Source organism: Tiliqua scincoides, chromosome 7 (genome assembly GCF_035046505.1).
Source record: "Tiliqua scincoides isolate rTilSci1 chromosome 7, rTilSci1.hap2, whole genome shotgun sequence".
NCBI classification, from domain to species: Eukaryota; Metazoa; Chordata; class Lepidosauria; order Squamata; family Scincidae; genus Tiliqua; species Tiliqua scincoides.
Genome location: NC_089827.1, coordinates 59,297,376 through 59,311,059, shown reverse-complemented (window position 1 = coordinate 59,311,059; position 13,684 = coordinate 59,297,376). Strand labels below are relative to the sequence as shown.

Below are 13,684 nucleotides of genomic sequence, written 5' to 3'. Positions count from 1 at the left end.
GGAAAAGATGTGAATGATGAACACAAGCTGAGGTAAGTGATTCTATAAGCTTAGAAGCGACTGACTGCAAGGGTTCAGTAGAGCATTTTGGGGGGTTGTGATTTGTGCGGTTTATAGTTTGAGAGGCGAAATTCCAGGATCTGCTTCTCATTAATAAAATTGTGGATTGGGTATCCCATCATCCCCAGAAGGACAATATTGGCATCTCTAATGTTAAGCATCCCTTTTTCCCTACTACAGCTGCCACTTGTTTTTTATGTGCAGGTTTATTATATTGTATTCCCATGAATAATCAGGCTAGTGTTATGATCCAGCCAAGGAGACAAATTTTCTCTTTGCTGCTATCTCTACTGCTACCTGGACTAAAACCATGAATACCACACCTCCTCCTCTATTTTTTGGTGTATGATTTACACCAATAACCTACTGTATGATTTGAGAAATTGCAACAGGCCTAAGAACTTTATAGAAAGCTTCATATTTATTTATTTAAAATATTTATACCCAACTTTCCCTAATAAGGCCAAAGCGGTTTACAATATTGAGAAACATAAAAGATAAATTTAAAACTTTCATAAAATATCACAGTATATAAAAACAAGTACAATGCTGTAAATATGTAATTAAATACAAAGCAGCCAGCAAATATAATAAATATGGAACATACAGTTTGATTTTTAAAAACACTGCAAAACATAAGCTATCATCAGCAGTCCCATAACACTATAGTCCAACCTGAACCTCCCCCATCCTCTCCAACATCCTTGTGAAACAAACGTGACTTGAGTTCTCACCAGAACCCCTCCAGAGATGACAGCATCCTTAATGCCAATGGGAGGGTGTCCCACATTAGAGACACCAGTACAGAAAAGGCCCTGCTGTAGCCACCACCCCTCCCACTTCTGTCAATGATGGCACACAGAGCAGGCCCCCGTCAGAAGAACTTGGGTGATGGGACAGAATGTATGGGAATAGACAGTCTCTAAGGTAGTGGTTCTCAAACTTTTAGCACTGGGATCCACTTTTTAGAATGAGAATCTATTAGGACCCACCAGAAGTGATGTCATGACTGGAAGTGACATCATCAAGCAGGAACCTAGGATTTTTAACAATCCTAGGTTGCAATCCTACCCACACTTTTGCAGGAGTAAGTTCCATTAACTATCATTGTTAAAAGCATATACAGAGTAGCTTGTTAAAAGTACAGGTCTGTAACATTTCCCCAAATGCAGTCACATACCATGGTAGCATCAAGTCTAATATATTAAAAACAAAATATTGACATGAATGGGGACCTACCTGAAATGGGCTCACGACCCACCTAGTGGGTCCCGACCCACAGTTTGAGAAGCACTGGGCTAGGAGATAGACTATGTGGAAAGAAAATGCTGGATAATCAGATCTGGGATCAGAAAACAAAGATGAGCAACAGAATTGAAATCAGGTGTGGGGAGGTCTAAGGTCAGTAAGCAGAATATTATCTAGACTCAGATCAGTAGAAGTATCTTGTTCAGCACAGGCCTCCTCCCATTTGTGTCCATTGTTTCGATGTGGTGGTAAAGTCCTCAGTACATAGCAGAAAGCTGTTTCAGTTTGATCTCATTTTCTCACCACTTTATCTCAAACCTCTTGTGTTTCATCAAGACAGACACTTCCTTTCCATCTTCATGTTTTGCCAGTTGATATTATGGGTTACCTTAAATCAGTGTTATTCAAACTGTGAGGCGTGGCTCCCTTGGGAGGCACCAGGACCACACAGGGGAGGCGCGGGATGTCCTCTTGCAGCGATACAGTCACACCACCATTCCTGGGCAGAATGCGAGCCCCTCCGTCTTCTGCACTTTTTTTTAAAGCAGAAGAAAGAGGGTTGCTCAGCTGCTCCCTCCGAGAGGAACTGCGAGAGTGGCTGCTGCGCCCGCTCTCTTCTCCCTCCTCTCCGAGGCTGCCGCCTTCTGTGTTCGCTGCATGTTGTTTCCAAAGCTCTTTGACTCCAACTCCCAGCTGGCAAGTACCGAGCATACTCAGCTTGCAGTCCTTGCCCTTGCCGAACTGTCAGAAAGAAACCCTCCTTGATTCTTATCTGGTTGGGTCCTAGTTCGCAGCCTGGGATCGCTTCTCATCAAAGTGAAATCTCTTTTCAACCCCCTCCCTCTTCCACTCCCCCCTTTCGATCTCCAAACCTTCCTGCTTTCCTCCCCCTCCCCAAATAAAATGCTTCCTATTTTACGGTCACCAGGGGTCTTAAAGTTATTTCCATGCTTTGGGGGGGGGGGGGGGGAGACAAGCACACACTTTACTTGGCCAAGAGCAGAAAAAGGGTACTGTTTTTAAAGTGATTTATTAATCTTGTTGTTTGACTGAAGAGCAGAGGCTGTATTTTTAAAGTGATGAATCTTGCTTTTTGAAGGGAATACAGTGGTACCTCGCATAACGAATGCCTCGCGCACCGAAAAACTCGCAGAACGAAAGCGTTTTGCGAAGTTTGGTAACTCGCACAACGAATTTTTATGACCCTTGCTTTGCAAGATGAATTTTTTTTGTTTTGCTTTGTTTTGCTTTGTTTTAAGGGGAGGATCTTCATGTCAGTTTATGATCCCGTTCACCCTAGTAAGGGGAGGATCTTCATGTCTGTTTATGATCCCGTTCACCCTAGTAAGGGGAGGATCTTCATGTCAGTTTATGTAAGTAAGTCCCATTGTGCTTGCTCCCAGGAAAGTGTGCACAGGATTACAGCCTTCAAGCTCCCCACTCAGCATCCCCCCCCCTTTTTGAAATCCTCTGTACAGTATGTATGCCTTTAAAGAGCACTTAATAAACACTTTGTAAACCAAATTTGACTTTGTTCTGTCTTTTCTTGCCCATAGGAACGCATTAATTAAATTTCAATGCATTCCTATGGGAAAACGCGCTTCGCAAAACGAAAAACTCGCGGAACGAATTAATTTCGTTATGCAAGTCACCACTGTACTTATCAGCCACTGATGAAGTGATTGCCAGCCCAATCCTATCCATACTTTCCTGGGAGTAAGCCCCATTTACTGTAATGGGACTTACTTCTGAGTAGACATATACAGGATTGAGCTGTGCATCTCCTAGTATAGGGGACAACCTATACTAGCCTCCTAACCAAACCCTTATAAGCTCTGATATATTTTCATGGTCTATTTTTGTTTTCCCCACCAGCTGCTGGAAAAATTTAATTTGATTAAATTAATAAAGGGTTCAATCCTATCCAAGGAGAATGGGAGAAATGACTAGGTGGATTGGGGACCACAAGGGTGTGTGTGTGTAAAGTTGGTCAGACTGGTTGTTCACAAAGTTCATTTGATAAAACAATTCTATTGGTATGCTTACAAAGTTAAAAAAAAAAAAAGAGTCCTCCTGGACCAGACAAAATCTACCTACTCCAGCATCCTGTCTCCAACAGTAGTCAGCAGCTGATCATTTATAAAGCATGTATATTGCTGTGTATTAATAATATATATTTAAGATCTGCATTTAATTAATGATACAATTAATATAATTAATATTAATACAGTTAATATTTCTGGCCACTTCCTGTTTAATGATGTCACTCCCAGCCCTCAGGAACATGATGGGGAGTCATGGCCAACAGCCATGAGCTGGAAAAGTTTGAGTACCACTGCCTTAAATGTTTCTCTCACCCTGCCACAGTGCTCTGTCTCCAGTCTTCTTGGCTCCACGTACATGTTGCGATGTATCTCCAGCTCTAAACAGGAGTGCTCTTGTTCAGAGGTCCAGCCAGCCTAGAATACAAGCCCTGCTGTTTAGAGCTTGCAGAAAGTGTGGAGATATCACAAAGGGGGAAGAAAAAAGGATGCTGCTTTCCTCTCCTCTCCTTCCTCCCTGTGTCAAAAAGTAGGTCTAGGAGACCTGCGGGGGGGGGGGGTATCCCCGGGGCCCCAAGCCATGACAAACTATGCCGTACAAAACAAATAAATGTGAGTAGCTCATCTCATTCAATGCACTTCTATTCCCCAAGTGCATTCTGGAAAGAGCAGATTAAAGTTGTAGTGGAAATGCAGCCCAGGTCTTCTCCATAAGCACCAACACATATTAGTACAATTATGAACTTAGGGGCTCAAGAAGACCAGTCCTGTCTTCACCCCTTACTGTTTTACAAATGCATTTCTGTGTCCCTGAGCTGTCCCCCCTGAGGATGCAAAAACCACGACCTTCTTTTGGCAGCACCCAAGTCTGGCATTTGAGGTGAGACTGTTACCAAAAAGGCTGTTTTGTTTAGGGGAATTATTTATATTAGCCTTCTGGAAACTTTTGGGACCATAGGCTGGATACAAGACAGCGCAGAGCAAAGAAATCCCTTGTTTAGCTTAATGAGGAGACTGGGAGGAAGGTAACTTTCAATCAAAGGATTATATTTTTATTGCAAAAACACACAAAGGTAACATAATACACATGGAGAATTGATAAGTATATACTTGTCTGGTGCACATGGTGGATGCATGTGCTATGTATTTGGGTGCATCCGAAAAGGAAACAGAAATGGTTAGGGTGTAGGGAGGTATTTTAAGGGTTCCTTAATCTGCTAAACCCAGTTGCTGACTAAAGATGGGGGAGAAGGGAGGGATAAGTAGGGAAGAAGGGGGGGGGAGAAGTTTAGACGCACGATATATTTACCTGTCGGGGGGGGGGGCAGTTGGAGGAAGAGTCCCGCAGGACCACTCTCGCAAGAGAGCAATCAGAGAGAGCGCATGTGCTCTGAGTTCTCTCTTAAGAGTTGTCTTTGACCTGGAAGTCAATCCAAACCGACCGGAAGTATCCCAGAGCTGTGGGCATGCTCAGTAACACACAATGGTACACACAATGGAGTATGTGATGAAGGAAGGCAGCTTACCAGCCAGGCTGACCTTCTGGGGGAGGGAGGCAATTTGCATAAGGTGCTTAAGAGTGTTAAAGCTACAACAAAAGAACAATAGACTTCCTCCTCTGTAGGTGCATGCTTGTTTTGCATAATCAGGAGACACAGTGATTAGGTTCTACATTGACCTGCAAGGAATTGGGGGTTGTGTAATTCATGTGCTTGTATCTTGGCCATGGCCCTTAGAAACATGTGCTGGGGGAGGAGTGGCCTGCTTGCTTGGTCTGTATAGTCCAAAATACATAACTAGATATAAAAACACAACTTGGAAGAGAAAAGGGGATTTTTACGTAACAAGACCTGCAACAAAGTTGCAAGCAATGCCCCAAATCTACAGCCCACCTCCAGCCCCATTAAAGGCTCAAGTCAGCCAAGTCCTCCTCTTTCCTGCTCCAAACATGTAGCTCTTTGGGCCCATTGAACATTTTCCGTCCTTGTCATGTCTTTTTTGGAGGGAGTTCTTTTAATTTAGTAATGTGTTTGTTTTTGCATATCTAGGGTGTCCCCTGAAGATGTAGAAACCACTACCTTCTTTTGAGACGGTCCTGTATTGCTTCCATTCTGATGGGCACTCAACTGTCTGCCTTTGTTATCCATAATTTATAGAAATAATGATATCATGCTGTTTTGAGCCATGGCAGTGGCAATGCCAGCAGACCTCCCCAGCCATTGGCTGAGTTTGCATGATATCATGGAATGTTCACAAATGCTTGGGAAAGAAACAATCAACAGCAGAGTTTTCACATCAAAAACATCATTCTAGTTGCAATCATGGTTGATATTAAAGTATTTATGTAGTTCCAAATTAGTAAGTGGGACGAAGGGCAAAACTGGGCCGAGGGGGTAGTGCAGGGATGGGAGATGGGCAGACTGGGCCAGGAGGGGGCAGGGATGGCAGCATAGGCGGCCAACAGATCCTATTCCCCCTCCCAGGCCTGAATGCCCTACATGGGTCTACTTGGTTCTGTGCCAGCAGATTCTCAGGTTCTGCCAGTCTGTGGAGACTCACAGCAGCTGCTGGAGCTCAACACAGGGGAGACCTCCAGCTGCCTCTCTGTCCGCACAGGATACATTCGTGGCCATTCAGCATATTGTCATATCACAGGGTGGGCAATTCAGTTAGAATTCGGCTGTGCATTTATTTGCTGAGCAACAGGTCTTTACAAGACATGTCATAACAGAGTCCCTTTGCTTCTCTTTCCTTGTCAGGATTGATAATGGCAAAGTACAGCCATTACTGGAAGGAGCAGAAGAGATTTACCCTTTCCATACTGAGGGACTTCGGGATGGGGAAGACATCCCTGGAGCATGTAGTGATTGAGGAAGCTGGACATCTGTGCTCTGCCTTTAGCTCTGAGGGAGGTTTGTCAAATCCAGGTGTACTGAGAACAGGAAGAACACTAAGTTTAAAAACCAAGCAATGGCTTAGAGTTGTCCTAATCTCCCTCCTAGAAGTATGTGGATCATTTCAAATGCTATCAAACTCTGAACTTGGGGTTTGTTTGTTTTTTTAAGTTCTGTATCTCTCTGGGAGCAGGATCACTACTGCCTCTGGATAGGGTAATATGTCTGGCAAGCTGCTGATGCCCTAGGAGGGTACTTTTTAAAGGAATGATGCAAGTAGGCGCGAGACTCTGTCGTTGTATACTTCTGTAGTGTTTTCAGTTGGAAAGCTGCTGTTTAGGCAGGAATTGATAATTTACCGCCTTCCAGGTATGTAGTTACTGTCCAGGAGTTAAGGTTAAAATTAAAAATAAGAATTCGGAAGAATGTTCTCACTGTAAGAATGAGAAACAACTGCTTTAGGGAAAATGCAGAATCTCTTTCCTTGGAGCAGTAAAGAAAAGGTTGAGTAGGTACCTTCCAGTAATTGTTTAGATAAGGAAGTGGAGACTGAAGTCATGATTAGCTCAGTCACTGAATAGTTCATAGTAGATATATGCGCTTTTCCAGTTTATTATTCTTTTACAGTAAGACATGTCACAACCTGCAGCCTTTACACCTAACCAATGACCATTTAGACCCAAACTACACGTTTCATTACAACGTGACAGTGTAGTTTTGATCTTAGTTTTACAGCACAATCCTATTCGTGTCTAAGTTATTATTATATTAATAATTATTTGTTTCACAAAAATATAAAGGACATGTGAAAACAGAAGTACTATAGAAGAACCTTAAATATCCAATCAAAATACAAAATTTTAAATAGTACACAAACCAATATCAGCACCCAATAAATCAAAGGGCCCAATCCTATTCAATGCAGCTCTGATGTAAGGGAACAAAATTCCCTTACTTTGAGGAGTCCTCCATAACTGGCCCTGCAGTGGAGGATGCAGTGCCTGCCCCATTAGCACAGCTACACTGAAGCTGGAAAATTTGGATAGGATTGGGCCAAAAGCTCATAGGTCCCATCAAAATAGGAAATTTTTGTGGTCTAGAAACAGAGGCTGGATTCTAAATACCCAGCTAAGATGCAAAATTTAAATTATTGAAGGGCAAAAATTGAATCACATGGACTCAACCAAAGTATGAGTTTTACGTTTCTTATAAATGAAAAACAGGGTCTTATGAATACTTAGTTCAGTATTTAGAAACGAATCAAGCCATGCAGTTATGCCCTCCATTGTAATGGAGGGAATTATTTCCTTGGAAGTACAGGTGGGGCCTTGGTATCCCCGAGGGATCTGTTCTCGAACCCTCCATGGATACCAGAACCTGTAGACACTGAAATCAGCCTCCTCAAAACCATTGAAGGTGACTGGAGCTGGGCTCAGGTTGCTTCAGGAAGCTTTCTGAAGCCCACGGAGACCGCGCGTGTCCGCCTGTGGCTCTGCGAGCTTCTGAATGGCCTAAAAGGCCAAACAACTGTAACTTCCAGTTTCCAGAGGGAAACTGGAAGTGATGTTTTAATGCCTTTTAAGGCATTAGAAGGCCCTGGGTAAGCCCCAGCAGCCGCTATGCATCAACTCAGGCCTACACCAGCGATATCACTAGTGCAAAGATCTGTGCTGGTAGTTCAGACCTTGGAAGTTGGAAGGGAGATAGGTTACAATGAACACCAGAGTTTCCAATCCTGCTCCCCTGTTCCAATACCTCAAAAAGACCCCTTACCCCAAGGAGATCTCCAGCAGCCAAAATTCCCCTGTGGGATGCAATGTAGCCCATGCCAGCACTGCTGCCTGGGCATTTAGTTAGAATTGGGCTGTCCGACCCCATACTATACCTGCATGTTTTAAGAGTAATGTGTTGCTTCAATAACCATCCAAATAGTGGCAGTCTGTATCTAATCTAATCCAATCAAGCTCAGCTGCCTCACCTGCTTTTCAGTAACTCCATCCCTCCCTCTTCCTCCCTCCTCCAGAACTTGCATTTTTCTGAAAGTTACTCTATTATTTATGTACTAAATGAATGTGAGATTTTCAGATCAAGACTATAGTTGGCTAAGTATATGTTGGCAGGGTCTTCAGATGGTTTGCCATCTGGGAAGTCTTGTGGAGTCAGAAGCCTTTTTCAACATGCATTAAACAATTGGTGAAAACCAAATTAGGGGCAATGCATCCTAAATTCCCTGTTTGTTGTGCTGTCCTCTTCAGGTCATCCATTTGACCCACACAGTTTCATAAACAATGTGGTCAGCAATGTGATCAACTCCCTCACTTTTGGCAATCGCTTTGACTACAAGGATGAGAAATTTGAAAAGTTGCTTGTTCTCTTAGGAGAAGCTTTTGAGGAAGAAGCTGGATTCTTGCCTCAGGTATGATAAGGTGCTGTTTGATCAAGGCAATGGCAGTTAAGCCCAAGGATTCCAGATGCTTGATTTTCTCTCTCTCTCTCTCTCTCTCTCTCTCTCTCTCTCTCTCACTCTGGAATCAGTTCCTTCAGGAGATGCCTTTTTTTATGTACATCCCTGGAATGTTCGAGAAAGCCTTTCAACACCAAAAAGATTTATTGGTCTATATAGATGAGCTTGTGAAGGTGCAGAAAGAGACCTGGGATCCTTCCTGTAGAAGACACATCACTGATGCATTTTTTAAAGAAATGGAGAAGGTACAATGTGGATATTCTCAGGGTTTGAGTTATGACATGTTAGTGATGAAGTACAACCTGCTAGTTTGTCATGCATTAGAACACACACAGCAATTCACAGAGGGATTCCCTCATTACACTGGAGGAGAGAACTATACCATGAATGCTTTACTGGGGTGATCAGCTGTGACAGTGTTGCCCCCAAAATTTCAGGCACAAAAATCACTACACTGTGGAATTCTCTTCCTCCATATAAAAATTACCATAGGCTGAAGATTATCCCTGTGTGGGGATGAACACAGCAACCTTGAAGTATGGGCCTCTCCTTTTCCCACTCCCTGGATTGCAGAATAAAGAGGGGAGTGAAGCAGAAGTGTGGAGGGAAGGAGAATGGTTGACTAGAGTGTCATACTACCTCTTCATCTCCTTCCTTTACTGAGTTGGGGAAGAGGAACAGTCCTCCTGCATCAGGCCATGGGCACATCTCGACCAGTTTCCTGTATCTCACAGTGGCCCATCAGATGCCTCAGAGAACACTCAAAACAAGATACCCATAACCTGTTGTCAGTCCCTTTCATCCCTGGGGCATTTGGTGGGCCACTGTAAGATACAGAAAGCTGGACTAGAAGGGCCTGTGGCCTGATCCAGTGGCCCTGTTCTTATGTTCTTATCCAGCATGCAGAGATTTTATGCCAATAAAGGTCTTACTGAACTGAACTGAATGTGCAGAGATAGGCTACTTCTAAAAATTTGGAGGGAAGAGCATTGGGACCTGGCCCCACTTGTGGAGTCCTCTCCCTCCTTCTTTAGTAAGTTGAAAGAACTTGAACAGGAAGTCTGCATTGTTTGTGCCTTTTTGCTTTCATTAGCTGTCACTTTTTGTAAATTGATGTTGGTTCTTCTGAGGAAAGGTTGGGTATGCATGAATAAAGGCTCATGCACTACCCATTAAGAAAAAGAACCCAGTATCACCATGATGGTCATATTCAAGCAGGGGCAGATCCAATGTCTGTATTTGGGGGGGGGGGGAGGAAGCAGTGAGCACTACCTTAACAGCAGAGTTCAGGTCAACCAGGTGGATGCACCTGGGCTCCCAGTTGAATTTTTGCCTCTGTGGCTGAGATTTGCTGGGTGGGTAGACCTGGGATCCTGACTGGACTTGAAACCCAGGGTAGACCTGGGCTCCTGGCCATGCTTGGACTGCTCCCCATCCCAACAGGCACCCTTCTAGCTGGGACAACAGTTTGGGAGGGACACGCATCCATGCCTCCCCTGGATCTGCCCCTGTATTCAAGCCAATGTCGCTGTTCAAAATAAGGGACAGCTAGCTAGCTAGGGACAAGGGTTGTAACCCACCCAATATGTCATCAGTCAGCCCATATAACTGAGTGTTTGGTCTAAAGATGGTTAAAAAGACATTACAAACTCAATATTGGGATAACTGTTTTTCATTCATAACAGCATAGCTCTCAAATAGTGCCATGAAAAGTGAGGCTGCTGTTACTTAGCAAGCAGGGGCAAGCAGGGCAGGGGCGGCTTTAGGGCAATTTGACCAATTTGGCCAAATTGGACCCTGTGCCAGGAGGGGCCATACACTGGAGTAGCAAGCAGAGTGCCTGCAGCCACAGCCTGCACCTCATGCTCCAGCATGAAATCTTCCATGCGGAGGCATCACAAGGAGAGAATGGCGAGTAGAGCAATTCTACTGGTCTGAATGTGGAAGACCTTCCAGATTCTGCATTGCCAGCTGTAGAGCACTGGAGGTTGCGCCCTTCCCACTAAAGGGCTTCTTTTCCAGCTAAGGTCCAAGAAGAAATAGATGAGGTGATCGGCAGGAACAGGTCACCCAAAATGGAGGACCAGGCAAACGTGCATTATACTTGTGCTGTGATCCATGAAATCCAAAGATCTGGGGATGTTGTTCCAGCTGGTGTCCCTCACGTGACGTACCGAGAAACAGAGTTGGCGGGATTCTTCATCCTGAAGGTATGTCAGGGCAGGAGAGCAGATGTAGTGCAGTGAAATGGGCAAGAATGGACAAAGTAAGAATGGACCAGATCGGTACCATGACAGATTATTAACATATGTTGCTTTTTTGCCAGTTAGTCTTGGGCATATCCAGAAGTGAACTTTTTTAAAGCTTAGTCAGGATCTCCTCCACCTAGGAAACACTCTCCACTACATGAAAGACATTCACTCCACCACTTTGAGACATTCAGGGCTCCCTCACAGTAGTAGTCAGCCAATTTATTATTATTAAAATATTTATATGCCACTTTTTGACAAAAACAAGTTCACAAAGCGGTTTACAGAGAAAAATCGATTAACTAACAGCCCAATCCTGAGCTGCCTGGTGTGTGGGACTGCCATGGTGCCAAAATGGGGCGGCCTGCAGGCAACCAGTGGTGGCTGCTCGGAGGAAGGGGGCATTTGTCCCCTTCCTCCGGGTAAGGGAAGCAGCTCCACAATGCGGCTACTTGATTCTGTGGCAGCTCTTGAGCAAGCGCAGAATCAAGGAGCCCCTGTCAGGCTGCAAGGCCCAAAACCGGGCTCAGGATCCGGTGGAACTGAGCTCCGCCAGTCCCGCTCCCCTCCCACTCCGCTCCCTCTCCCTGCCACACCTCCCTGACTTCTCCCACCTCCCCGTGCCCCCACTCACCTCTCTACTGTCCAGCGGTCTGGGTGAGTGCCAGGCACTGGAATGCGAGCCCAGCAGTGGAGTTAGCCCAGTGCAGGCTTATGCTGGGCTAGCTCTGGCGCTGTGTCTGTAGAAAGACTCACAAACATGCCTTATGGCACATTTGCGACAGTGCATGCTGGCAGTAAGCCAGCGCACCAGGCTCTGGAGCACACCCTAAGTGACTCCCGGTCCCAAAATGGCTCACAATCTATATAGAAGAAACACCAGGAAACAGCCACTAGAAAAGACACTGTGCTGGGGTGAAGAGGGACAGTTACTCTCCCCCTGCTGAATATCAAAGGAGGACCACTTGAAATAGGAGGATCTAGCTGAAATACCAGCATCCAAGGCTGGGGATTGTAGTATTTTGCAACACAGTCTGAGGCAGAGCTGGATTTATGTGTACATTTTGGGGTTTGTTGTATTCAAAGTGCCTTTTTTGAAGGGGAGGTTTTTGATAAAAAAGCGATTATCAATCTGCTGTGTTTCTGACGTGCATGCAGTTCTGAGATGCATTTTGTGTTGGCATGCTTTTAGGGCACCACAGTTATCGCCAGCCTGTCGTCTGTGCTGAAAGATGAAGCCATGTGGGAGAATCCACACCAGTTTTTCCCAGAGCACTTCCTGGATAAAAATGGGCAATTTGTCAAGCGGGAGGCCTTCCTGCCTTTCTCTGCAGGTAAATCCAAGGGAAGGAGGACTAGAAAAGTTCATTCCAGATTCTGTTCTAGGTTTGTCCTCCCCAGGTTTGTGAGGAATAATCTCTCTCTTTCGCCCTAGCCCAAACTGGTCTCCTCTAGAGGACTATGTTGGCCCATTTCAGTGTGATGCTCACACCATCTTCTTAGCAAGAGAAATGAGACTGGTCTGTGCACAGATGTTCACTTTTCAGAGAGGTAAAATTAACAGGGGTGGCATCAGCGTTGGCCAGGTTGGGCATTGATCAAGGACCCACACCTATCAGAGGGCCCACTTGGTTAGGATAACCCCTGATTGTATTGTGACAGCAATAGTGCCCACATCTCCATTAGAGGGCAGATGGGATAACTGGTGCCAAAACTGAGAATTTGTCTGGTAGAATTTGTTAAAAAAATCTTTGGTTGGGAAATCTGCTGGGAATCTCTAATATGCCTGAGCTCCTTCAAGCCCAAGCTTGGTTCATAGTGGAGCTAGAACTCAGTCTTGTGCCTTCACACCATTATTGTGACCAGAAGGAAGACCTTCAAAATTTTACATACTTTGTAAATATTTGGCAAAGTGTGCACTTTCCAATATTTTTTTATCCTTGTGGAAGAACTATGTATTTCCCAGAGTAAATTAGGAGCAATCAAATTAAGGAGTGTCAGGCATGGGGGGTATCCTTGTGTAACTGATACAAGACTGACTCCTTACTAGCAAAATGAGCAGAGATTCATTTTTGGCTTCACCTCCTGTTCCTTCCTCAGGTCGGCGTGCATGCCCAGGAGAACAGCTGGCTAGGATGGAGCTTTTCCTCTTCTTCACCAGCCTCCTGCAGCGTTTCACCTTCCATATACCAAAGGATCAGCCCAGGCCAAGAGAGGATGGATGTTATGCTTTTACACTTATCCCACACCCCTATCAGATCCGGGTTGTTTCAAGATAAGGGCAGATGTCTCTCTCAGTTCTTCCTGATGTTCTGAGATCTTCCATCTTTCATATGTCATTCTTAAGGTTGCATATCAAGGATGTAATAAAATGTTAAGGGAGTATAATTTACCTGTGGAAACGGAAAATGCAGTGAGGCTGCTACCCTATGCAGTCTTTCCTGGGAGTAAACCCCACTGAACACAGTGAGACTTACTTCTGAGGAGACATGGATAGGATTGTGCTGTGAGCCTCTTCTCACTATGGTCACATGACTGGTGCTTAATATGTGTGAATACTCATTTGTCATTTATGAATGAAACATTGTTTTAGGGATTTTCCTGGAAAACATTGAAGAGATTTGGGAGACACAACAGCCCCCTTCTGGACAGAAATCAGAAAATGCATAAGACATCCATGCTGCTTCTTCCATTCTGTTTATTCCACACCCAATCTCAGGAAAGAGA

The 13,684-nt window shown here is 44.6% G+C and overlaps 1 pseudogene; it reads left to right on the top strand.

Moving 5' to 3' along the window:
• LOC136657558 (cytochrome P450 2D15-like) overlaps nucleotides 1–13,236 on the top strand; it is a 41,620-nt pseudogene extending 28,384 nt beyond the window's left edge.
• Nucleotides 13,237–13,684: the final 448 nt, after the last annotated feature.